The sequence below is a fragment of the Pinus tabuliformis genome, chromosome 6, assembly GCF_031772625.1.
Source record: "Pinus tabuliformis cultivar Carrire ecotype Pingquan chromosome 6, CPIR1, whole genome shotgun sequence".
NCBI lineage: Eukaryota > Viridiplantae > Streptophyta > Pinopsida > Pinales > Pinaceae > Pinus > Pinus tabuliformis.
Genome location: NC_142292.1, coordinates 2,053,189,660 through 2,053,215,216, shown reverse-complemented (window position 1 = coordinate 2,053,215,216; position 25,557 = coordinate 2,053,189,660). Strand labels below are relative to the sequence as shown.

At 42.7% G+C, this 25,557-nt stretch overlaps 1 protein-coding gene across 1 annotated transcript in view; it reads right to left on the bottom strand.

Moving 5' to 3' along the window:
* LOC149267478 (putative disease resistance protein At1g63360) overlaps positions 1-25,557 on the bottom strand; it is a 50,263-nt gene that overhangs the window by 24,311 nt on the left and 395 nt on the right. The gene's annotated exons all lie outside the window — the stretch shown is intronic.

The window sequence follows — 25,557 nt, the reverse complement described above, 5'->3', positions numbered from 1 at the left end:
ATGATGTAAACCGTTAACAAGCGCGAGAGGAATCACCGATAATGATAATGATCCTCAAGGTACGACAGTACAATCCACGTGGTGTGAATAAAGGACTTGGCGTCGAACACCACGCAAAATCTTTCGGTCGAAGGTCATTGATGTATACCTATCGCCGGAAGTGAGAAACTTGCCATTGAGGCATGCAAGCTTCAAAGTACTGAGGGGGTTGTTCCTAGATCAACTTCTTGGATAATGAGCTGAAGTTGAGAAGAAGCGATTTGTCAAAGGAGGGCCTTAATGAATCCCACATCAGTGACACGGAACGGAGCTAATGATTTTAATGGAGGTGAAAACAATCTGTGACATATGATTCGGGGTGGCGATCATGGATGGATGAAGGATAATGTATGGTAGTGGATGGGACACGATTGACTCTTTCTGAACGACATCTCTTGAACATATAACGACACTGATGCGATGGATTGGTAGCATTACCCCAAATGTGGATGGTTTGGCGAGACCATGGTGATGAGACCGGTGAATGAAACAACCCAACCCGTTGTGATACGGAGGAAAAGTGTCATGTTCAAGAGCGACTTGCTACCATTAAAGCTTTGAGGTTCTCCCAATTTTTCCCCAGTCATTTCTGACCAGTACCTCTTTATTTTTGTCAAGCTTGAGGAGGATAACATATGCTTGTTCTATAACCTGCCCTTCGCGCAAGCCCATCGCTATGTTTAATGAGCCTAGCGATAGGGAAACGCGTTCTCGTCTAAAGACAAGTTTGTCGCTATTTAATCATTTTAACGAGTCTAACGACAAGGAAAACTCGGTCCTTTTCATTTTTAGAGAGTCTGAAAAGGTACAGAAAGTTAACTCCAAAATTCCTTTTTCGTCATCTAATCCCTTAAGTCCGAAAAAGTGTAAAACAATACAGAAGGGATGAGTTTTCGATAACTTTAACGAGCCTAATAAAACAAGCGCTCAACCTTTTTGTGCAATAATCCCTCAGGTCCAAAAAGATTAAAATCTAGAGGAGGGATAACTCTTCCGGTCCTTTTAACGAGCTGGAAGGCCAAAACTCGGAAAACTTTTCATATTTTACGAGTCAGTTGAAAAGAGCTCAAAGAAGACTCGTCTTTTGAGGAACGAGTGATAAACAGGGATAGCAGCAGATTCCAGGTACAGGTTGGAATTTTCCAATCACGGCAGTGTCACAAGGATGGCTAGGTGAAATCACTCTTCGCAGCTGTTCCTCAAAATGGGTAAACAATCATATGGGGGTGAACGATCGGCCAAATGACGGTGGAGGTGGCAGGTGCAAAACACGACCAAGGCTTTTTATGGCTGATAAATTTACGATCACAGAGGTTATTTACCAGAATAGGTTCATTTTTTATTTAAAAACGAGCTTAAACTCTGGGGGAAACATTGCTCACTGCTTTTATTTATTTTTTAACGAGAATGAAGACCGCGTTAAAACTTCTCGGATCTTGCGTTTATTTTTTAACGAGCATGAACTTTATGCTAAAACTGCTCGATTATATGGTCAAATTTTGATTTTTTACCATTACTAGCTTTTCTCTTTTCAAGGATAGTACTGCATTCTCAATTGCTGCAACAAACTTTGTTAGAAATGAATAATATTTTCATGAAAATGAGATTATAACCCTAATATTTTGCTTTGAACTATGTAAAAAGCCATTGAAAGGTGTTTTTACCTCTCATTTTACCATTTCATTTGCATTTGGTTTGTTGGAGCTCTGGAGGTGCCTCTTCCCCTTTGATTTTCACCAGCTGATTTCGGGAGATTCTGCGGACGATTTTCGGCGCCGTCTGGACCAGGTAGGAGCTAAACCCTAGCTCTTTCTTTTCATGGTTCCTTTCTCAGTTCCGTGTCTGTTTTTCAGCTTTTCTGAGCCTCAGGGGTTTTGCCAGAGCGCCCTAACTTCAGCGCAGGTTTCCCATTCGAAACCTGCGTTGAATGTCAAGCTGCCTTAAGGTAGTCTGACCTTCAACATAGGTAGGACATTGCCTGCCTGCTTTGGGCTCAAAAAACTGAGTTTCCAGCACCTTTTTTGATGAATTTTCGCCAGTTTTTCATCAAATTCAGGAACTTACTCCTTCTCTTGGTTGTTTTGCAGGGATCTTTGAACAAAATGTCCCTTACATGGTGAGAATGAGAACGTGAAGAGGAGGACATGATTGCCCTCCATGACCCTGTCACGGTGAACGCGCTGCGGAACTGTGGCTTGCTGAAGTTTTTCCGTATCTCTAGCATGAGAGCACAGATCGCTTTGCTGCAGTATATGCTTGATGCTTGGGATCCTATTAACCAAGTATTCCAGATTAGGGGAAAGTCCATCCCCTTGACCATAGAGGACATGTACTTCTTGACTGGATTGTCAAGGCGAGGTGCCCCCATTTCCTTGTCAGGTACGGCCCGGGGTACCGATTCCGTGAGAGATTATGTCCGCCAGTATTGTAGGGAAGGTTCCCAGCCGAGCAGAGACGACAAGGTTGTTATCCGTGAGATTACTGACAGATCTCTCAGGTACATTCTGTATACCATTGGTAGGATGGCCGGTAGCGCAGCTCTACATGTTGCCAACAGATCTTATGTGCAGCACGCCTTGGAGTGTCTCCAACCGAAAGTATTCAACTGGTGTGATGCAGTACTTGTTCAGATGAAAAGTCAATTGACCAAGGTAAAGGACGGGAAGCTGAAGAACTTTGGATTTGGTTCTATTCTGACTGCCTTCGCCTTGGAGAAAATCCCACTGATGCAGCCTCAGTATATTATACTCGACTTGCCTTCTCCGACCGAGCCACGCATGCAGAGGTGGGTCGATCACATGTCTAGGCATGCTGGTCAACCTCAGATTAATTTTACTGATGCCTTCTTCAGGTGGTTCGAGCGCCAGGAGATGGTCTTCTCTGAGTATCCATATGTGGGTATGGATTTCTGAGGTGATCCGGATTTGGTGTTACCAGATGGCGAACAGTGGGGCGCTATTGGTAAACTCTTTGACCATATCACTGTTTACTGTTCTTATTCGTAATGTTGCTGTGCTTTATTCTATCAAGACTTTTAATCATACTCTTGGGTGCATGTAGATGTTGGTCCTGTTCATCCAACAGTTCGTCTGAGACTGCCAGTTGCTGCCCCGGCAGTGGAGCCTGCTAGGAGAGCTATTCTTCGTGACCTTGACGATACTGAGACCCTTACAGCTGTGCAGGAGCAGGTTGAGAGCCTTACTCTCGGCATTCCCGATGTGAGGATTGATGAGTTACCCTTACAGCTGCAGCGACATACTACTGGCGTGCCTAGGCGATGGACTCGTCTCTTGCGCATGATTGCACAGGCCGTGACGTGCTATCATGAGCACCACTAGGCTAGGGTGCCCCCTAGCACTTTTTGAGTTTTAGGTCATATGACCAATTTTGTCTTGGTTACAGAACATTATGTATGAACTATAAACAGCTTATATATATTTTAATTTTCGAGTTTTATTCTGTTTGAGTTATATGATCCATATGTACAATCTTTGATGATGTGTCCTTTTTATAAATGTTGCAAATGTCTATCTAACACATAGTTTGCTAATGAGTCAGTTAATGTGTTTAAGTTTCTGGAAATATGTTGATATTGAATTGAATCAAATTGTCTTTCCAAGATCTTAACCCTTAGGAACATGGGATAAATAGCTGGATTGCGAACAGAATATATACCATTGAGTTGTAGTATTACGAGCTGTGAGTCTAGCCTGACAATTAGTCGGCGTATGCCATGTGTGATGGCATCAGAGAGTAGTTCTATCAACGTGCTATACTCGGCGATGTTATACATTGATTGCCCAATACACACACCTCTGAAACTTACTAACTCGCCGCTTGGATCAAAAATGGCCCAGGCTGCGGAGGATAGGTTTCGCGAACTACGACTCGCTCCGTCGGCATACCCAACACATGTCTCCAGAAAGTTCGACATCTGCAACAAATGGAAAAGGTGGATCACTCGACCAGAACAAATACTTTAGCGAAAACAAAATACAACAAAAGCATGCAGGTTACTATTTTAAGCATAGTAACGCTTGAGGTACAGCCCGTTACGGGGCTGGGCCAGTGGAATTTCGTCGTAATCCATTAACTCGTAGGCTCCTTTTGCTAACACCCTTTTAACAATATAGGGGCCCATCCATAAGGATTTGAATTTACCTGCTCCCAACTTATCGGATTCTTGGTCATAAAGCAAGACCAAATCACCTTCTGAGAAGACACGGGGTTTGACACTTTTGTCGAACTGAGCCTTGACTCGTTTCTTATGGGCTTCGTTAGCCAAAGCGGCATCACGACGGGTTTCATCCAATTGGATTAATTCCAAGAAACGAGCCTCTTCTTCTGAAGTTCCGGGGAGAAGATCGATTGCGAGTTTAAGCGACGAAATTTCGCACTGGATTGGCAAGGCTGCTTCCAGGCCATACACCAGTTGAAAAGGCGTGAACCTGGTTGCGTTCTTTACCGACGTTTGGTAGGCCCACAAGGTTGAGTACAGGATTAGGTGCCACCTTCTTTTATGAACCCCGATCATCCTTTGCAACATACGCTTTAGGATTTTGTTGATTGCTTCAACTTGTCCGTTGGCTTGCGGATAATATGGGGTAGAGCTGTCGTGAGATAGCCCTAGCTTGGCAGCTAATTCGACCATCATGTGATTGCGAAAATGCGACCCATGATCTGTAACTATAGCCCGTGGTACGCCGAACCTGGCGACTACATGATTGAAAAAGAAAAGGGCAGTTGTTTCACCTGTGTTGTCCAATGTAGGCATCGCCTCGGCCCATTTGGTAAAATAGTCAACAGCGACTATAATATACCCATGCCCCCCAGTCGAGGTGGGGTTACATTGCATGAAATCGATGCCCCACTTGGCGAAAGGCCCAACAACAACTATTGGCTGTAAAGGTGCGGGTGGTCTCCTGGTTTTGCTATCAAAAATTTGACAAGCATGGCAACTTCTGACTGCGATTATGCAATTTTTGAACATGGTTGTCCAGAAGTATCCTGCTCATAAGATTTTTTGTGTTGTTGCATATCCAGATTGATGCCCCCCACACGCGCCTGAATGACACTCATTCAGGGCTTTTTCGGCCTCCTCATGGGTAAGGCACCTCCTCAGAACTGTATCGATACCACGACGGTAAAGTGTATCACCGACGATCATGTAGTCTTTTGCTTGGTATCGTATACATTTTTGTTCGGAGTGAGAGGTGTTTGGCCTGAACTTTTGGGTTTGGAGATAAACTATGATATCTCCATACCACTCATCGCTTACAGATATCAGAAACAAACTTTCGTCCATGATTGACTCTTCTGATGTTTCATCGTTGGACAATGATGGGAGATCGCACAATAATTCTGCGAAAACTAGAGCTTTCTTTGATTTGGATTTTACAAATTCCATATCAAACTCTTGAAGGATCGCTATCCATTTTGAATATTTGCCCCCTAGCAACTGTCGCGACAGTATATAAGTCATGGGGTTGCAATCTGACAAGATGGTAGTTTTCCGAAAGAGAACATAATGTCGAAACCTTTGAATCGCTTGAACAGCTGCAAGCGCTAGTTTTTCCACATAAGAATATTTACTTTCTGTATCATTTAAGTTTTTACTTAAATAATATATAGGATGTTCAATTCCATTGACTTCTTGAACTAAAACCATCGCAATGGTCGTATCCGCTACAGCCAAATACAGGTTAAAATCTCTTTGATAGTCTGGGGCGTACATTAATGATGCTTTTACTAGACAATCTTTCAGAGCATCGAAGGAAGCTTGCGCCACCTGGTCCCAGACAAAAGGTACATCCTTTTTCAAAAGACGAGTATAACCTTTAGCAAGTTCTGCGTAATTCGGAATGAACCTCCTCAGAAAGTTCGCTTTCCCTTGGAGTTTCTGAATCTGAAGCAAATTTGAAGGTGGAGGCAAATTAATGATTGCCTGAACCTTGCAGGGGTCGAGACGAATCCCATCCTTAGAGACTACAAAGCCAAGTAAACGACCAGAACCGACGCAAAACACACATTTGTGTGGATTGAGTCTTATCTTGTAGTGTCGGCAACGTAGAAATATCGCTCTTAAATGCTGCGGATGATCAGTCCGCTTTCGCGAATGAGCCGGAAGATCGTCGAGATAAGGTTGAACAATGTTCTTGATGTCATGGAAGGCATAATTCATTGCCCTCTGAAACGTCGCCCCTGCGTTCTTTAAACCAAAGGGTAATTTTCGATAAGCGAATGTGCCCCACGGACAAATAAATGTAGTCTTTGACTGGTCCTGTGGGCGGATATTTATTTGATTATACCCGGAAAATCCATCCATAAATGAAAAGATTTCACATCCGGCGCATTCATCAATTATCTGGTCGATGAAGGGTGTAGGGTAGTTGTAATTCGGACAAGCTTGGTTTACATCCCTATAATCAACACACACTCTAATCGTCCCTTGTTTCTTCATAACAGGGACAATATTCGATACCCAATCGGTTAGAGGAACCGGATAGATGAATCCAGCATGGAGAAGTTTTTCAACTTCTGCCTTAATGGCAGCGGCTTTCTTGGGGTGCACCTGCCGAAGCCGTTGTCTTACTGGTTTGACATAAGGATACATTTTAATTTCATGTTCAACGATACTCGAGTCAATGCCTGGCATTTCATCATATGACCAAACAAAGACATCTCTAAATTCGCGAAAAAGAGCGTTATATATTTCCAGTTCTAAAGGGGAACAACCTTTGCCGAGATAAATATTCTCTACAACATCTGTTTTAGTCGAGATATTTATGGCTATAGTCTCTTCAATATTGGATAGGTTTCGCTCGGAATCCACCGTGTTTACAGTATTTGTTAGGAATTCAAAAACTGAAGGGTGATAAAGGTCACTTTGAGTATCTTCTTCATATTCCGGAAGAAGGGAACGATGGTGGTGATCATTCCATGGTGCCCCCTCAATCAACATTGATTGTAAGATTCCTTTGTCAGTCCCATGTACTTTCGACCAAGGATCTAATGGGGTTCCATATTCTCTAGACCTATCTACCCAAATGCTTGACGAGCGTTGATTTGGGTTCGCCTCCCATGCTTGAAACATTGATTACTACAATATTTCTAAATGGCTTGGGGGCAAGGCAATTGCACGATCCATGTCGACCTTCGTGGAAGATATCATGTTGCAGGTTGCTACAAACGGTACATTTCCTATATAAATAGGAGGTGGTAGCGCGAAAGTTCCTATCAATGTGGGGTCTTTCAATAATCCTACTCCAATATCTTGAAGCGAGTGATTGCTTTCATGGATCATGGGAATGCTTCCTGTAACTTGTGAACCATTAGGGAGGAAGTTCTGTTGGTCGACGACCGTAATCCCTCCTTCAAACGGGAATGCGATCTTCCTAAAATAAGTCGACACAACAGCTGCCATGGCATAAATCCATGGTCTACCTAGTAGGATGTTATAGTCAAGATTTCCATCAATGACCTCAACATCAATTTCCACTGTTTTTCCCCCCAGTTCAACCTTCAAGTTATTAAGGATACCGTATGGGGTATAAGTCCTTCCGTCGAAAGCTTTTAATGTCGTCAAAGATTGCGACAAGGTTGGAGATCCTAAAGTTTTCCAGCAACTCATTGACATAATACATGTTGATGCTCCCTCATCAATTATTGTTCTGTGAACAGTTTTGTTGAGGGCTTTCACTTGAATAAGGAAAGCTAGTTGAGCTGGTAACTGAGGATCATATCCTTTGTGATCAAAGGATACAAGATTGGAATCCTTAGGATCAACCCCACCAATTGCTGATAACAACGCCTGCCTTTTGGATGGACAATTTTGTAGTACCTCAAGAGTCGACATAGCGGATGGAGATTGTGCCAAATCTTCCACTATGTTATAATGTTGCGCCGCTCTGGCGCGAGGATTAAATGTCGACTTGTGTACTAAACCCTTTGGCAGTTTTATTGTTAATTCAGGAATGATGGGTGGTACAACTTCTGTTGAAGTTGTTGTCGAACTACTTGGTTGATCTTTACCTTTCTCGTTCGATAGCTGAGGATTCCCGTAATCTTTGTTCCTTGTCGAAATCAAATCATCATTCTGCTGTTTTGAAACCGACAACATAAGTACTTGCGAGGGGGAAGCATTTCCACTATCAACCAGATTTTGACCTAGGTTGGGAAATGGATCAGTTAACATAGCTGAGGTTTGGGAACTTTTAAAGAACCTCTTTAACTCGGCTTTGAATGGGCAATTCCTTGTGTTATGATCCTCATCATCACATATTTGACATGGATAATTTTGTTTCCCTTTCCCAGGAGGGTTTGAAGAATTTTTTCCAGGAGATGATTCACCTTGTTTATTCTTCTTCCCTTTGTTTTGTTTTTTCTTGATTCCTGGTTGATTGGTTTCTTTGCCTTTATCTGCTGATACGGCATTTACTTCCGAAGCAAGAATTTCTTCTTTTGCATTTTGATCCGAATTCTTACGGGCTTTCTTTGACGAAGCCTTTATCGATTTCGTGTTTGTCGTGCCAATCACGCCATCACTGGCATGAGAGTCACTATTGGATTTAGGAGGGGGAGGAATTGAAAATTCCGGTCTAGGGGCGTCAGGTATTTTGTCGTAGAGCGTGCCAGACTGAGTATAAACTAAGTCCAAATACTGTGCACGAGCGATAACTTGCTCCTCCGTTACGACTCCCCCCTTTGCCACATCTTCCGTTATAGCAGGAAGTAATGACTTTATAAACCATTCAGCTAACAGCTGATCGGGAACGTATGTTTTCACCATCCTACGACGATGACGCCACTCATGTATATGATCAGATATATGGGTGGCAGTTGTCTGCTTGAAGTTGGTTAATATTTCTGTTCCCGTTTCATACCTTATCGGTAATTGAAAATGGGTTAAGAAAGTCGTGGCTAGGGAGCTAAAATTGTTGAACGAGGCCCTAGGTAATTCAATATACCATTTAGCCGCTGGACCTGTCAATGTCCTCTGAAAAAGGCGAAGCCTTATCGAATCGTCGTTTAGGGTGTTCGAAGAACACCACAGATGAAAAGTCATCACGTGATTCGATGGGTCTTCACCTGGATTTCCATTGAATTTAGGAATGTCAGATGGAAGTTTATGAGGAATCGCTGGCCACCAAGGGGCATAAGCAATCGGATCGTTGGTTAACCGGTGCAAATCGGGTAACTCTAAAGTCGCCACGAATGGTAACTGTTGATTCAGGTTAGGCGAAACGTAACCAGGGTACGATGGAATCGCTTGAGCAGTGGGTCTTTGCATACCAGCATAATGTAATTGATGTTGGTATGACTGATACGGTTGGTGACCACTATAAAGTGGTTGGTTTTGGCCGTTTTGGATATACGGTTGTTCACTGTTCGCAAATATCTGCTGCTCAGGACCTTGATATACCTGCTGGAATTGCGGTTGTTGGTATTGCACAAGCCACGGTTGTGAAGCCATGTTCTGTTGTGTTATGCTAACCGTTGGACCAAGGTGTGGGGTAATTGTGCCCGTTTGGACCTGTGTCGCCCCACCAGTTGGCGATTGTGGTTGTGACCCATGTTCAAGGGGCTGTTGCACTACAACCTGAGAAGTCTGAGGTTGACATGCAAAAGGCATCGCTTGAACTTGTGACACTGTTACAATAGCCGGTGTGGTTGGGATGTTCGTCATAGGTACACACTGTTGCATAGAATATACAATCCTTGGTTGTTGAGGTAGCATAGGTACCCAACTACTCGATGCAATCCAAGTATAACCTGAATACTGTTGTGAACTCACGTATGGGTATCCTCCCGGAGGGGGTAACGAAAGGGCATACTGCCCCCCATATGGTAGCAATCCGGAACTCAAGGGGATTGATTGTCCTTGGGGACTGGATTGTCCAAATTGACCTCCAAATGGATCAATTTAGCGAGTCTCAACATAAGAGTTGCCGGATATTACTCCGGATGAACAAACTGGAACAGACCACACTGTCGAAATAGTCCCTTGGTGGACTCCTTCTAGCTGTTGTGAGCTAGTTGGGACAGATGGTATGCCGGAAAACATTGTCGGAGTGACGGCAGGGGCTTCTGCTGTCGCTGTGTCGTTTGACACAGTCCTAGATGATGATGGTTGTTCAGACATTTTAAGTCTATCCAATAGATTGCCTAGCGATTCTACAGGAACTTCCACTTGTGGTGGATTAACCTCTGAGGAAGGAAATAGAGTGACCCCAACTCCAAAATGAGTTGGAGTACTTTCTTTCGGATCCTCTGCAATTTCCTCTATCGCAATCAAACCCGGTGGAAGAGGAAGACCGTCAGGTCTGTAAAATATTTCTGGTGCCGAAGAAGTGGTTGTTTCGACAGTGGCAGTTGTTTGAGGAACAAAACTCTCTGGACCGGTTACAGATGGAACTGGTTCAGTTATACAAGTATTTTCCCCCAGACTAGGTTCAGTATTACTGTCCTTCTGTGGCTGTTGAACTTCTTCTATAGAGGCAGGGTTTCCAGAAATGTTTGGAGTAACCGGAACCGCAGATGCAGTTGGAACACTCGTTCTAACTTTTATAGGAGATTTTGAACCAGTTAAAAGAGTTCGCTTTGTCCGTACTGTTTTCGATTCCGGAGACAAAGACGGTTGACTCGTAAGCCTCCGCGAACGATGGGGTTTCAATTGATTTTCTTCCACGATTGCGGATTACTCGATCAACCAAAATATTAAAAGGGGAAATTTGTGTTTCCGAATTGAATGAATTTTATTAGACGCTTTTTAGACACAACTTGCTTTTTCACTTTTTAAGAGTTAAGAAAAAGCTAAAGATGACTCTAGTCTCCTTCGATGTTTTAACGAGCCCGAAGTGAAAAATTCTCGGATGGACTTTTTTCAGTTATAGAGTTTGAAAAAGGCCAAAAGAAACTGCTCTAGAGATCTAGGCAGAGGGTGTGCCAAACCTTTCGCAAAACCACAGAATACGTTTTACGGTACGGGTGGTCGATCTTCGTGAATGTTGTGTTCACTGAATTGCGATCAGTAGGGCGGCTGACACGGCTTCCTAAGGATAAAAGATATATGCCTATAGGGGTCTCCCAATATATACACGACGGTACGTGGGAGCACAAGTCCGTATTAGTGCCACCGACTCTCAGGAGGAATGACCCACCTTCTTCGAGATCGACAGTCACTACGTTTAATGACGCCGGAACACGTCTCTAGCTTAGATCTCTATGTGTTTGCATTATGTTTCAAAGCGTTGTTAGGTTCATTCAATATATTTTAAGTTGATATTTTTAAAGTTTGCCTTTCAAGGTTCACCACGAGATGTATGATACAAATTCCTAAATGCAGTCTAAGATGATAAGCAAGCTTTTTCAATCTTTTCGACTTATGAAAATCTTAACTACTGAGGGAAAAGAAAGACATCATCTTTTCACATAGATCATAGAGCACACACTAATGCACTTTTTCCTAAATCAACATACAAACTTATCAAAATGCAAAATACAGGTATTTCTTTTCTCTTTCTTAATGTTGGTGTAATACAAAAAGAAAGCTGTTGTATAACTTTGAATTCAATTTCAAGTGAAAGCAAACAAGCTTTTGTCCAAAATCAAAAGACACCTTAAGATTTACTTATTTCGACACTAGAAATACATAAATTCAAACCATATGACGAAAGAAAAAGCTCAATCAGCTATGAACAACAAACAAACTAACTCTTAAGATCAGAACGACACTTATCACAGGTCTAGACCTAAGAGGCCACAGCTAGACTAGTTCACTTTCGTTATGGGAAACTGCAAATAATGTAAGAAATACACAAAGAACAAATACAGTTTCTTTATACAACCGAGGCGGAATAGTGGAAAAGAAAGGTGGTTTCAGATAGGTACATTGACTGATAACAGGCTGCAAAAACAGGGATGAAAACAGGGCAACAAACAGCAGGGAACCCCAGTTGCACAAGGCAAAACTGGTTCAGCGCAGGTAGTACACTGTCAGTTTGACATTCAGCGCAGGTAGCCCCTTCGGGACCTGCGACGAAATGCAGACTGCCTTCACAGTGCCTGCAATGAAGAGATAAACTTTCGTTTTTCTCAGGTTCTGGGTCACAGATTGCTCAAAACTCAACAGTTTTTGGCCAAATCAAAAGCTATCAATCAAGTACACACTAAATGGTAATTAGGAGGATGAAAAGCTATCACTAAGAGCTTTTCAGAGTCCTTGTGGATCAGCTGTTCAAATCATAAACATGCCCAGAAACTGAGCTAGAGTAGCTGCCCTCTACTTTGCATTTGAAAAATTCAAATGCAGTTCGATTCGGTACTCCCTGTGTTTAGGAAATGAATAGCACAAACACAAACAACCAACAAGATATGATCCCCAGTGGAGTTGCCAATTTGTTGTTGGGAAAAGTATCCAATATGGAATGACCCTATCCCACTCTAAGGGTGATAGTACCTCAGCAACAATCGAAGCAAAGCTATCTAAGATTTCTTCTTTACGAAAGTAAAATAGGGGAGAAAGAGATCCACTAACCGATGTCTTTCGCTAATGATTGATCCAATCTCCTCTCCTTGCTGCTTGCTCCCAGCTCCTTGCTCTTTCACTGGCCCAGCTACACCAAGATCCTGCAAAAAGGCAAGAGAGGGAAACTACAAGAAGCATACATTCATAATTGATTCAAGGATTAGAATAAATCAAATACACAAGTATAACAATACATCATTGAGACACATGCATATAGAAGAACCTCAAATGCTTTATTAATGGAAGAAGTAAAGTTCAGGAAGTGATACAACCATAAGAGGCCCAATCCAGCATCACCTTCCCAGCAGAAAGAAATCTCCTCTTCACCTCCTTCAAAGCAAATCACCCAATAGTTCTAAACTCAAACCAACAGCACTTCCTTACATTCACAAGATTCCAGCCTCCTTAGACCTCATGATAGAGATCTATATATAGGAGTTTTGGAGAAAGGATGAGTCAGCTTGAGGCTGGCATGAAGCTGACTAGTGTCCTCTCTCACTTCAGTTATTCTTCCGTTCTTGAGTCCACTTGGAGGTTCTTGCTTCCACTTGGAGATGTAGACCCTCTTACTCATCACCAGTCGAATTCCTTGATCCAAGTGTCATTTTGGAAGCTTCCTGGGCATTGACACCTTGAGGAATGACTGTGCCACTTGTCCAAACTCGCCCAGCGCAGGTATCCTTCTTTGCAGTTGACATTCAGCGCAAGTAGACAGTGGAGCAGTTGACATTCAACGCAGATGCTCAGTGGAGCAGTTGACATGATCCAGAATTGCCTTGTTTTTGAGTGTTTTCAGGTGGAGAACTGTTATTCAGTGTTGTGGTTTGCTGACCTTGTTCCTCTAGGGGTAGGAACAACATGTTTAGGGACTTTGGATCCCTTAGATTATGGACATTTCATGCTTCATGCTGTAAGGCACAAAAATGTCTATAACACCCGGATCCCCCAAAAAACGCCGTTTAGGGCCTCAAAACAGCTCCGGAAGTTCAAGACTCGAAAAACTGCTAAAAATAGTAAGTTGTGCTACAATTAAGGAAACTGAAAATGCTGAGAAAGACAATGGTGGGGGTCCAGGTGGACTTGGCAGGTGGCCACCAATATCCACCTGGATCAGCCGGCATACCATCTGTCCCAACTAGCTCTCAACCGCTAGAAGGAGACCACTCAGGGGCTATTTCGACAGTCTGGTCTGTTCCTGTCTGTTCATCCGGAATAATATCCGGAAAATCTTGTGTTGAGTCTCAACAAATTGATCCATTTGGAGGTCAATTTGGGCAGTCTGGTCCCCAAGGGCAAACAATTCCCTTGAGTTCTGGATTACCACGGTATGGGGGGCAGTATGCCCTTTCGTTATCCCCTCCGGGAGGATATCCATACAGGAGTTCACAGCAATATTCAGGTTATACTAGAATTACCTCAAGTGGTTGGGTACCTATACTACCTCAACAACCAAGGGTTGTGTATTCGATGCAACAATGTGTACCTATGTCGAATATCCTGACTACGCCAGCTATTGTGACAGTGTCACAAGTTCAAACGCTGCCTGTTGTATGCCAACCTCAGATTTCTCAAGTTGTAATGCAACAGCCCCTTGACCCTGTGACTCAACCGCAATCGCCAACTGGTGGGGCGACACAGGTCCAGACGGGTACAATTACCCCACACCTTGGTCCAACGGTTAGTATAGCGCAACAACACATGGCCTCTCAACCATGGCTGGTGCAATACCAACAACCACAATTCCAACAAGTATACCAAGGTTCTGAGCAGCAAATCTTTGCAAACAGTGGACAGCCGTACATTCAAAACGGTCAAAATCAACCATTTTACAATGGTCATGTCCACCAACCTTATCAGTCATACCAACATCAAATGCATTATGCTGGCATGCAAAGACCAACTGCTCAGGCAATCCCATCTTACCCTAGGTATGCTTCACCTAATCTGAATCAACAGTTACCATTCGTGGCAACTTTAGAGTTACCTGATTTAAACCGGTTAACAAACGATCCAATTGCTTATGCCCCTTGGTGGCCAACGATTCCACATAAACTTCCATTAGATATTCCTAAATTTAATGGAAATCTGGCTGAAGATCCATCGAATCACGTGATGAAATTTCATCTATGGTGTTCGTCAAACACCCTAAATGATGATTCGATAAGGCTTCGCCTCTTTCAGAGGAAGTTAACGGGTCCAGCGGCAAAATGGTACATTGAATTGCCTAGAGCTTCGTTCGACAACTTCTGTACCTTAGCCACAACCTTTTTAACCCATTTTCAATTATCGATAAGGTATGAAACGGGAACAGAACTCCTTAACAACTTCAAACAGACAACAACCACTCACATATCTGATCATATACATGAGTGGCAACGTCGTCGTAGGATGGTAAAAACGTATGTTCCCGATCAGCTATTAGCTGAATGGTTTATCAAGTCATTACTACCTTCCATCACGGAAGATGTGGCAAAGGGGGGAGTCATAACGGAAGAGCAAGTTATCGCTCGTGCACAATATCTGGACTTGATCTATACTCAGTCCGACACGCTCTATGACAAAATATCTGATGCCCCTAGACCGGAATTTTCAATTCCTCCCTCGAACAATGACTCTCATGCCGGCGATGGCATGATTGGCACAACAGACACGAAATCAACAAAGGCTACATCCAAGAAGGCCCGTAAGATTTCAGATCAAAATGCAAAAGACGAACTTCTTGCTTCGGAAGTAAATGCCGTATCGACAGATAAGGGCAAAGAAACCAAACAACCAGGAAGCAAGAAGAAAGGCAAAGGGAAGAAGAAGAAACAGGATGAATCATCACCTGAAAAATCTTCTTCAAACCCTCCTGGAAATAGGAAACCCCCTGCAGGATGTCACATATGTGATGAAGATCATTGGACAAAAGAATTTCCATACAAAGCTGAGCTTAAGAGATTTTTTAAAAGTTCGAAAACCTCAGCTGTGTTAACTGATCCGTTTCCAAATCCAGGAGCAAATCTGGTTGAAAGTGGAAATGCTTCCCCGTCTCAAGTGCTAATGTTGTCGATTTCGAAACAGTAGAATGATGCTTCGATTTCGACAAGGAACAAATATTATGGGAATCCGCAGCTGTCGAACAACAAGGATAAAGATCAACCAAGTAGTTCGACAACAACTTTGACAGAAGTTGTACCAACCACCATTCCTGAATTAACAATAAAACTGCCGAAGGGAGTAGTACACAAGTCGACATTTAATCCCCGCACTAGAGCAGTGCAGGATTATAACATAGTGGAAGATTTGGCCCAATCGCCATCCGCTATGTCGACTCTTGAAGTACTACAAAATTGCCCATCCCAAAGGCAAGCTTTGTTATCAGCCATTGGTGAGATTGATCCTAAGGATTCCAATCTTGTATCCTTCGACCACAAAGGATACGATCCTCACTTACCGACCGGCTCAAGTAGCTTTCCTTGTTCAAGTGAAAGCCCTCAACAAAACCGTTCATCGAACAATTATTGACGAGGGGGCATCTACATGCATTATGTCGATGAGTTGCTGGAAAACTTTAGGATCTCCAACCTTGTCGCGATCCTCGACGACATTAAAAGCATTCGATGGAAGGACATATACCCCATATGGTATCCTAAATAACTTGAAAGTCGAACTAGGAGGGAAAACAGTAGAAATAGATGTTGAAGTCATCGATGGGAATCTTGATTACAACATCCTACTAGGAAGACCATGGATATATGCCATGGCAGCCGTTGTGTCGACCTATTTTAGAAAGATTGCATTTCCCTTTCAAGGAGGGATTACAATCGTCGATCAACAAAACTTCCTCCCCAATGGTTCTCAGGTTACAGGAAGCATTCCCATGATCCATGGAAGCCCCCATTCGCTTCAGAATATCGGAGTAGGCCTACTAAAAGATCCTATACTAATGGGAACTTTTGCTCTTCCACCTCCAATCAATCTGGCGGAAGTAGCGTCGATAGGAACCTGCAATATGATATCTTCTACAAAGATCTCAGAAAATGATATCAATATGGATCAAGCAATGGTTTTGCCCCCAAGCGCAATAGAAATATTATAGCAATCAATGTTTCTATCATGGGAGGCAAACCCAAATCAACGCTCATCAAGCGTTTGGATAGATAGGTCTAGAGAATATGGTACTCCTTCAGATCCTTGGTCACAAGTACATGTCACCGACGAAGGAATTCTCCAAGCTATGGTAATTGAAGGAGCACCCTGGAATGGTTCCCACCATCGTTCCCTTCTTCCGGATTGTGAAGAAGAGACTCAACATGACCTTTATCATCCCTCAGTATTTGATTTTCTTTCAAATACTGTAAATACGGTGGATTCCGAGCGAAACTTATCCAACATTGAAAAGACTATAGCCATAAATATCTCGACTAAAACAGATGTTGTAGAGAATATTTATGTTGGCAAATGTTGTTCTCCTTCAGAACTGGAAATATATAACACTCCTTTTCGCGAATTCAGAGATGTCTTTGCTTGGTCATACAGTGAAATGACAGGCGTCGACTCGAGTATCGTTGAACATGAAATTAAGATGTATCCAGATGTCAAACCGGTACGACAATGGCTAAGGCAAGTGCACCCCAAGAAAACCGCTGCCATTAAGGCAGAAATTGAAAAACTTCTCCATGCTGGTTTCATCTACCCGGTTCCTCTAACCGATTGAGTATCGAATATTGTCCCTGTTATGAAGAAACAAGGGACAATTAGAGTGTGTGTCAATTATAGGGATGTAAATCAAGCTTGTCCAAAAGACAACTACCCTACACCCTTCATCGACCAGATAATTGATGAATGCACCGGATGCGAAATATTTTCATTCATGGATGGATTTTCCGGGTATAATCAAATAAATATCCGCCCATAGGACCAGTCAAAGACTGCATTCATTTGTCCGTGGGGCACATTCGCATATCGGAAATTACCCTAAATTGGTTTAAAGAACGCAGGGGCGACGTTTCAGAGGGCAATGAATTATGCCTTCCATGACATCAAAAACATCGTTCAACCATACCTCGACGACCTTCCGGCTCATTCGCAAAAGCGGACTGATCATCCGCAGCATTTAAGAGCGATATTTCTACGTTGCCGACACTACAAGATACGACTCAATCCACACAAATGTGTATTTTGTGTCAGTTCTGGTCGTTTACTTGGCTTTGTAGTCTCCAAGGATGGGATTCGTCTCGACCCATGCAAGGTCCAGGCAATCATAAATTTTCCTCCACCTTCAAATTTGCTTCAGATTCAGAAACTCCAAGGGAAAGCAAACTTTCTGAGGAGGTTCATTCCAAATTACATCGAACTCACGTCTTTTGAAAAAGGAGGTACCCTTTGTCTGGGATCAAGTCGCGCAAGCTTCCTTTGATGCTTTAAAAGATTCCCTAATGAAAGCATCTTTAATGTATGCCCCCGATTATCAAAGAGATTTTAACCTGTATCTGGCTACAGCAGATACAACCATCGCAATGGTTTTAGTTCAAGAAGTCGATGGAATTGAACATCCTATATATTATTTAAGTAAGAACTTAAATGATACAGAAAGCAAATATTCTTATGTTGAAAAACTAGCGCTTGCAGCTGTTCAAGCGATACAAAGATTTCGACACTATGTCCTCTTTCGGAAAACTACCATTCTATCTGATTGCAACCCCATGACTTATATATTGTCGCGACAGTTGCTGGGGGGCAAATATTCAAAATGGATAGCAATCCTTCAAGAGTTTGATCTGGAATTTGTAAAATCCAAATCAAAGAAAGCTCTAGTTTTTGCAGAACTATTATGCAATCTCCCATCGTTGTCCAACGATGAAACATCCGAAGAATCAATCGTGGATGAGAATTTATTTCTGATATCTACAAGCAATGAGTGGTATGGAGATATAGTAATTTATCTCCAAACCCAAAAGTTTAGGCCAAACACCTCACACTCTGAACAAAAACGTATTCATACCAAGCAAAAGACTACATGATCGTCGGTGATACACTTTACCGTCGTGGTATCGATACAGTTCTGAGAAGGTGCCTCACCCATGAGGAGGCCGAAAAAGCCCTGAATGAGTGTCATTCAGGAGCTTGTGGGGGGCATCAATCTGTATATGATACAGCACAAAAGATCTTACGAGCAGGATACTTCTGGCCAACAATGTTCAAAGATTGCATAACCGTAGTCAGAAGTTGCGATGCTTGTCAAATGTTTGATAGCAAAACCAGAAGACCACCCGCACCTCTACAGCCAATAGTTGTTGTTGGGCCGTTCGCCAAATGGGGCATCGATTTCATGACATGTAACCCCACCTCGACCGGGGGGCATGGGTATATCATAGTCGCAGTTGACTATTTTACCAAATGGGCCGAGGTGATGCCTACATTAGATAATACTGGTGAAACAACTGCCCTTTTCTTTTTCAATCATGTAGTGGCCAGATTCGGTGTACCACAGGCTATAGTCACAGATCATGGATCACATTTTCGCAATCACATGATGCTTGAATTAGCTTCCAAAATAGGATTGTCTCACGATAGCTCTACTCCGTATTATCCACAAGCCAACGGACAAGTTGAAGCGATCAACAAGGTCCTGAAGCGCATGTTGCAAAGGATGATTGGAGTTCACAAAAGAAGGTGGCACCTAATCCTATACTCAGCCTTGTGGGCTTACCGAACATCGGTAAGGAATGCAACCGGGTTCACACCCTTCCAACTGGTATATGGCTTGGAAGCAGTCTTACCAGTCCAGTGTGAAATCTCGTCTCTTAAACTCGCAATCGATCTCCTCTCCGGAACTTCTGAAGAAGAGGCTCGTTTCTTGGAATTAATCCAATTGGATGAAACCCATCGTGATGTCGCTTTGGCTAATGAAGCCCATAAGAAACGAGTCAAGGCGCAGTTCGACAAAAATGTCAAACCCCGTGTCTTCTCAGAAGGTGACTTGGTCTTGCTTTACGACCAAGAATCCGATAAATTGGGAGCAGGTAAATTTAAGTCTTTATGGATGGGCCCCTATATTGTTAAACGAGTGTTAGAAAAAGGAGCCTACGAGTTAATGGATTATGACGGAGTTGCACTGGCGCAACCTCGTAATGGGTTGTACCTCAAGTGTTACTATGCTTAAATAGTAACCAATATTCTTTTTTTATATTTTGTTTTCGCTAAAGTGTTTGTTTTGATCGAGTAATCCACCTTTTTACATTTATTGCAGATGTCAAACCTTTTGGAGACATGTGTTGGATATGCCGACGGAGCGAGTCGTAGTTCACGGAACCTGTCCTCCACAGCCTGGGCCATTTTTGATCCAAGCGGCGAGTTAGTAAGTTTTAGAGGTGTATGTATTGGTTAATCAACGAATAACATCGCTGAGTATAGCGCGTTGATAGAACTTCTCTCTGATTCCATCACCCATGGTATACGCCGACTAATTGTCAGGCTAGACTCACAACTCGTAATACTACAACTCAATGGTATATATTCCGTTCGAAACCCAGCTATTTATCGCATGTTCCTAAGGGTTAAGATTTTGGAAAGACAATTTGATCTTATTCAATACCAACATATTTCCAGAAACTTAAACACATTAATTAACTCATTAGCAATCTATGTGTTAGATAGACATTTGCAACATTTATAAAAAAAAACACATCATCAATGTTTTACATGTGGATCATATAGCTCAACCAAAATAAAACCCCGAAAATCAAAATATATATAGCTATTTATGGTTTACATATAATGTTCTGTAACCAAGACAAAATCGGTCACATGACCCAAAAAATCAAAATTCTAGGGGGTACCCTAGTTTAATGATGCTCGTGATAGCAAGTCACATCCTGTGCGATCATGCGTAAGAGACGAGTCCATCATCTAGGCACACCAGTAGTATGCCGCTGTAACTGCAAAGGTAGCTCGTCAATCCTCACATCTAGAATATCGAGAGTAAGGCTCTCAACCTGCTCCTGCACAGCTGTGAGAGTCTCGGACACATCAAGGTCATGAAGAATAACCCTCCCGACAACCTCTCCTGCTGGGGCAACAGCTGGCACTCTCAGGCGAACTACTGGACGAACAGGACCAACATCTGCATGTACACATGAGTTTGATTAAAGTCTTGATAGAATAAAACACAAGGACATTATAAATAAAAACAGTAAACAGCGATATGGTCAAATATTTTACCAATAGCACCCCACTGCTCGCCATCCGGTAGTACTAAATCTGGATCACCCCGGAAGTCCATGCTAGCATATCGATACTCGGTATAAACCATCTCCTAACGATCAAACCACCTGAAGAAGGTATCGGAAAATGAAATCTGAGACTGACCAACATGCCTAGACATATGGTCAACCCATCTCTGCGTACGTGGTTCAGTAGGAGAAGGTAAGTCGAGTGCAATGTACTGCGGCTGCATCAGTGGTATCTTCTCCAAGGCAAAGGCGGTCAAAATAGAACCGAACCCAAGGTTCTTCAACCTCCCATTCTTTATCTTGGTCAACTGATCTTTCATCACAAGAAGTACTGTGTCGCACCAGTTGAATACCTTCGGTTGGAGGCATTCCAAGGCATGCTGCATATAGGATCTGTTGGCTACATGAAGAGATGCACTACCGACCATCCTACCAAAAGTAAACAGGATAGTTCTAAGGGACCTGTTAGCGACATCACGGATGATGATCTTGCCATCTTTACTTGGCTGAGATCCTTCCCTGCAATACTGGTGGAAATAATCTCTCACAGAGTCACCTCCTCGGGCCAAACCTGACAAAGAGATGGGGGCACCCCGCCTCGACAAGCCAGTCAAGAAGTAGATGTCTACTGTAGTCAAGGGGATAGATTTGCCCCTAATCTAGAAAACTTGATTGATAGGATCCCAAGCATCGAGAAAATACTGCAGTAAGTTGATCTGCTGTCTCATGCTAGAGATGTAGAAGAACTTCAGCAAGCCACAATTCTGCAGCGCGTTCACTGTAACTGGATCATGTAGGGAAATCATGTCCTCTTCTTCATGTTCTCGTTCTCGCCATGTAAGGGTCATCTTGCTCCGAGATCTCTGAAAAGAAAACAAGAGAGGAGTTTGATCCTGATTTTGATGAGAAACAAGCAAAAATTTCATCAAAAACTGTGCAACAAATTCCCTTTCTGCGCCCAACGCACCTGTAGCAGTGTTCCAGCTGCGTTGAATGTCAAACTGCCTTCATACAGGCCTACATTCAGCGCAGGTTTCAATGTACTAAGGGTGCGTTGATGGCAGAACGAACCCCTCAAACCCCAGGGGCTCAGAAAAGTAGGGAATGAAGCACAGAATGCAAAAAGGAAACCATGAAATGAAAGAGCTCAAGTTTAGCTCCTACCTGGTCCAGACGGCGCCGAGAATTGTCCACAGAATCTCCCGAAATCAGCTGATGAAAATCAAGGGGGAAAAGGCACCTCCAAAGCTCCAACAAACCAAGTTCAAATGAAATGGTAAAATGAGAGGTAAAAAACACTTTTTGATTGCTTTTACGTAGTTCAAAGTAAAATATTAGCGTTTTAATCTCATTTTCAAGCAAATATTGTTCATTTCTAACTAGTTTGATGAAGCAGTTGAAAATACAGTACTATCTTTGGAAAGACGAAGCTATTTATGGCAAAAATCAAAACAAGACCATCTAATCGAGCAGTTTTAGCACATAGTTCAAGCTCGTTAAAAAATAAACATAAGACATGAGCAAATGTTTCCACCCGTGTTTAAGCTCGTTAAAAAATGAACTATTCTCTGGTAAATAACCACCGTGAATGAAGCATTTCAGCCATTAAACCCTTGGTCGTGTTTGCACCGTCACCTCCACTTTTCCATTGGCCGATCATTCACCTCCATTTGATTGTTTACCCATTTTGAGGAACAGCTACGAAGAGTGATTTCACTAGCCATCCTTGTGACACTTCTGTGATTGGAAAATTCCAACCCTTACCTGGAATCAGCTGCTACCCATTTTATCACTCGTTCCTCAAAAGATGAGTCTTCTTTAAGCTCTTTTCAACTGACTCGTAAAATATGAAAAGATTGCCGAGTTTTGGCCTTCCAGCTCGTTAAAGCGACCGGAAGTGCTATCCCTCCTCTAGATTTTAATCTTTTTGGACCTGAGGGATTATTGCACAAAAAGATCGAGCACTTGTTTTGTTCGGCTTGTTAAAACTATCGAAAATTCATCCCTTCTGTATTGTTTTATACTTTTTCGGACTTAAGGGATTAGATGACAAAAAAGGAATTTCGGAGTTACCTTTACGTACCTTTTCAGACTCTCTAAAAATGAAAAGGACCGAGTTATCTTTGTCATTAAACTCGTTAAAAAGATTAATAGCGACAAACTTGTCTTTAGACGAGAACGAGTTTCACTATCGCTAGACTCGTTAAAACATAGCGATGGGTTTGCCTGAAGGGCAAATTATAGAACAAGAATATGTTATCCTCCTCAGGCTTGAGAAAAATAAAGAGGTACTAGTCAGCAATGACGGGAAAAATTGGGAAGAAACTCAAAGAATCTTTATTGGTAGCAAGTCGCTCTTGAACATGACACTTCCACTCCGTGCCTGAGTCGGGTTGGGTTGTTTCATTCACCCGTCACATCACCATGGTCACGCCATACCATCCACATTTGGGGTAAATGCTACCAATCCATCACATAAGTGTCGCCGACATGTTCAAGAGAAGTCATCCGTGTCCCATCCACTACCATACATTACACTTCATTCTTTCATGACCGCCATCCTGAACCATATATCATCAGATCGTTTTCACCTCCATCAAAATCATTTGCTCCGTTCTGTGTCATTGATGTGGGATTCATCAAGGCCCTCCTTTGACGGATCGCTTCTTGTCGACATCAGCTCATTATCCAAGAAGTTGATCTAGGAACACCCCATTCAGTACTTTGAAGCTTGCATGCCTCAATGGCAAGTTTCTCACTTCCGGCAACAGGTATACATCAATGATCTTCGACCGAAAGATTTTGCATGGTGTTCGACGCCAAGTCCTTTATTCACACCACGTGAATTGTACTACAGTACCTTGAGGGTCATCATCATTATCGGTGATTCCTCTCGCGCTTGTTAACAGTTTACATCATTGACTGGTAATCAAGCGATGTCTTTCCATGTTCGACTTCAAAACATTTCTCACATGGATCGACTTGTACTTCGAGTGAAGATCGGAAGAGATTGAAGACCCCGGATCTAGTTTCATCCATCCGGGCTGCGATATATATTCAGGAAAATAAAGACATTGAAATGTACAGCATTGCAGCACAAATAATCATCCTACCAAAAGGATGATGGCTCTATCAGAATCATTAGTCTACCATCAGACGATTGTCTGTCCTATGTACATGAAAATGAATTATAAAGTTGAGCATGGGAATGCCCGCCTCAGCTAGATCATGAAAACAGTATGAAGATAATGTATTGTATTGTATCTTATTACAGGTCTCCTCCCAGCATTGAATGAACTTCGGATCCTCCTAATAAAGCATTTCACCCGATAAACGGCCTCACACTTTAGGGGGCAACTGTTATAGACATTTTTGTGCCTTACAGCTCTAAGCATGAAATGTCCATAAACCAAAGGATCCTAGGTCTCTAAAAGTGTTGTTCCAGCCCCTAAAGGAACAAGGCCAACAAATTACAGCTTCTCCCAGAAGTTCTCCACCAGAAACTGCTCAGAATCAATCATATCGGGATCATTTCAGCTGCTCCACTAGCTAGCTGAGTTGCATAGCACCCAAGTACACTAGCTAGGTGCATTGCAACGCACCTAAATGCACTACCAGGGTGCGCTGAGTGGGAAATGACAAATTCCAGTGTCATTCCGCGAGGTGGACAGACAATGGAAGCTTCCAGAATCTTCCCCAATGACACTTGCCTCACTGAGTTCGACCAAGGATGAGTAAGAGGCTCTCAGTCTCCAAGTGGAAGCAAGAACTGACAGAGAGAAGCCACTAGTCAAATCATAAGCTGACTCATCCTCTTTGCATACATCTATATATGGATCCCTCATCCCAGAGATCTGGAGGCTGGAATTTTGTACATTGCAGAGAATTGTTGTTGGTTTTGAGATAGAGATCAGAGTATTGGGTGATTTATGCTTTGTTGGAGGTGAAGAGGGGATTCCTTTGCTGGGGGGTTGATGCTGGATTAGGAATCATCGGTTGGAACTCCTCCTAGATCTTCTTGTTATATCAATAAAACTATTTGAGTTTCTCCTACATGCTTGTGTATCAATGATGTTTTGTTATATTTGCATGTTTAGCTTAAATCTGATCCTAAGCTATTTATGAATATAAATCCATGTCTTTGTATAGTTTTCCTCTTCTGTGATCTTGCAGGAACTTGGTGAAGCTGGGCAAGTAAGGGAGCAGGTAGCTGGAAGCTGTCAAAGAGGAGAGAGATTGGATCAAAGGACTAGCACAAGACACAGGTTGGTTCATCCTATTCCTCTTCGTTTATAGTTCATAAAGAAGAATATGAAAGTAGTTTTCTCTGTTTGTTTCTAAGGTACTGTCACACCTTAGTGGGATAGGGGCGTTCTGAGTAGACACTTTTCCCGTTAACACTAAGCGCTAGATGTTGGGGTCCTCCTACAGAGTTCTGAGGACCTCAAGTGATTCTTCCAACGTGCTGGTGCAGTCTTGCACTACACCTCCGATTTCCTCCAATCCCATTGTGATAGCGCTAGCGTGCTAGTCACTGACTTCCAGGGGAGTGGATGCTGCACCTTTAACCATAGCTTGGTGATCTAAAGATTTATGTCCAGCTGAACCTTTGGCATTTCCTCCTTGGCCTCGCGGACTCTAGCTGCTAACCTGTGGATCCGCACCTCCACTGCTATATCTGCTGGGATGGCTAGCTCTAGGATGCTTCGGCAAGCGTCGTTTATCACCTGCACCAGCTGTTACTTTTGTGACACCAATTTTTCATGCTACAAGCTG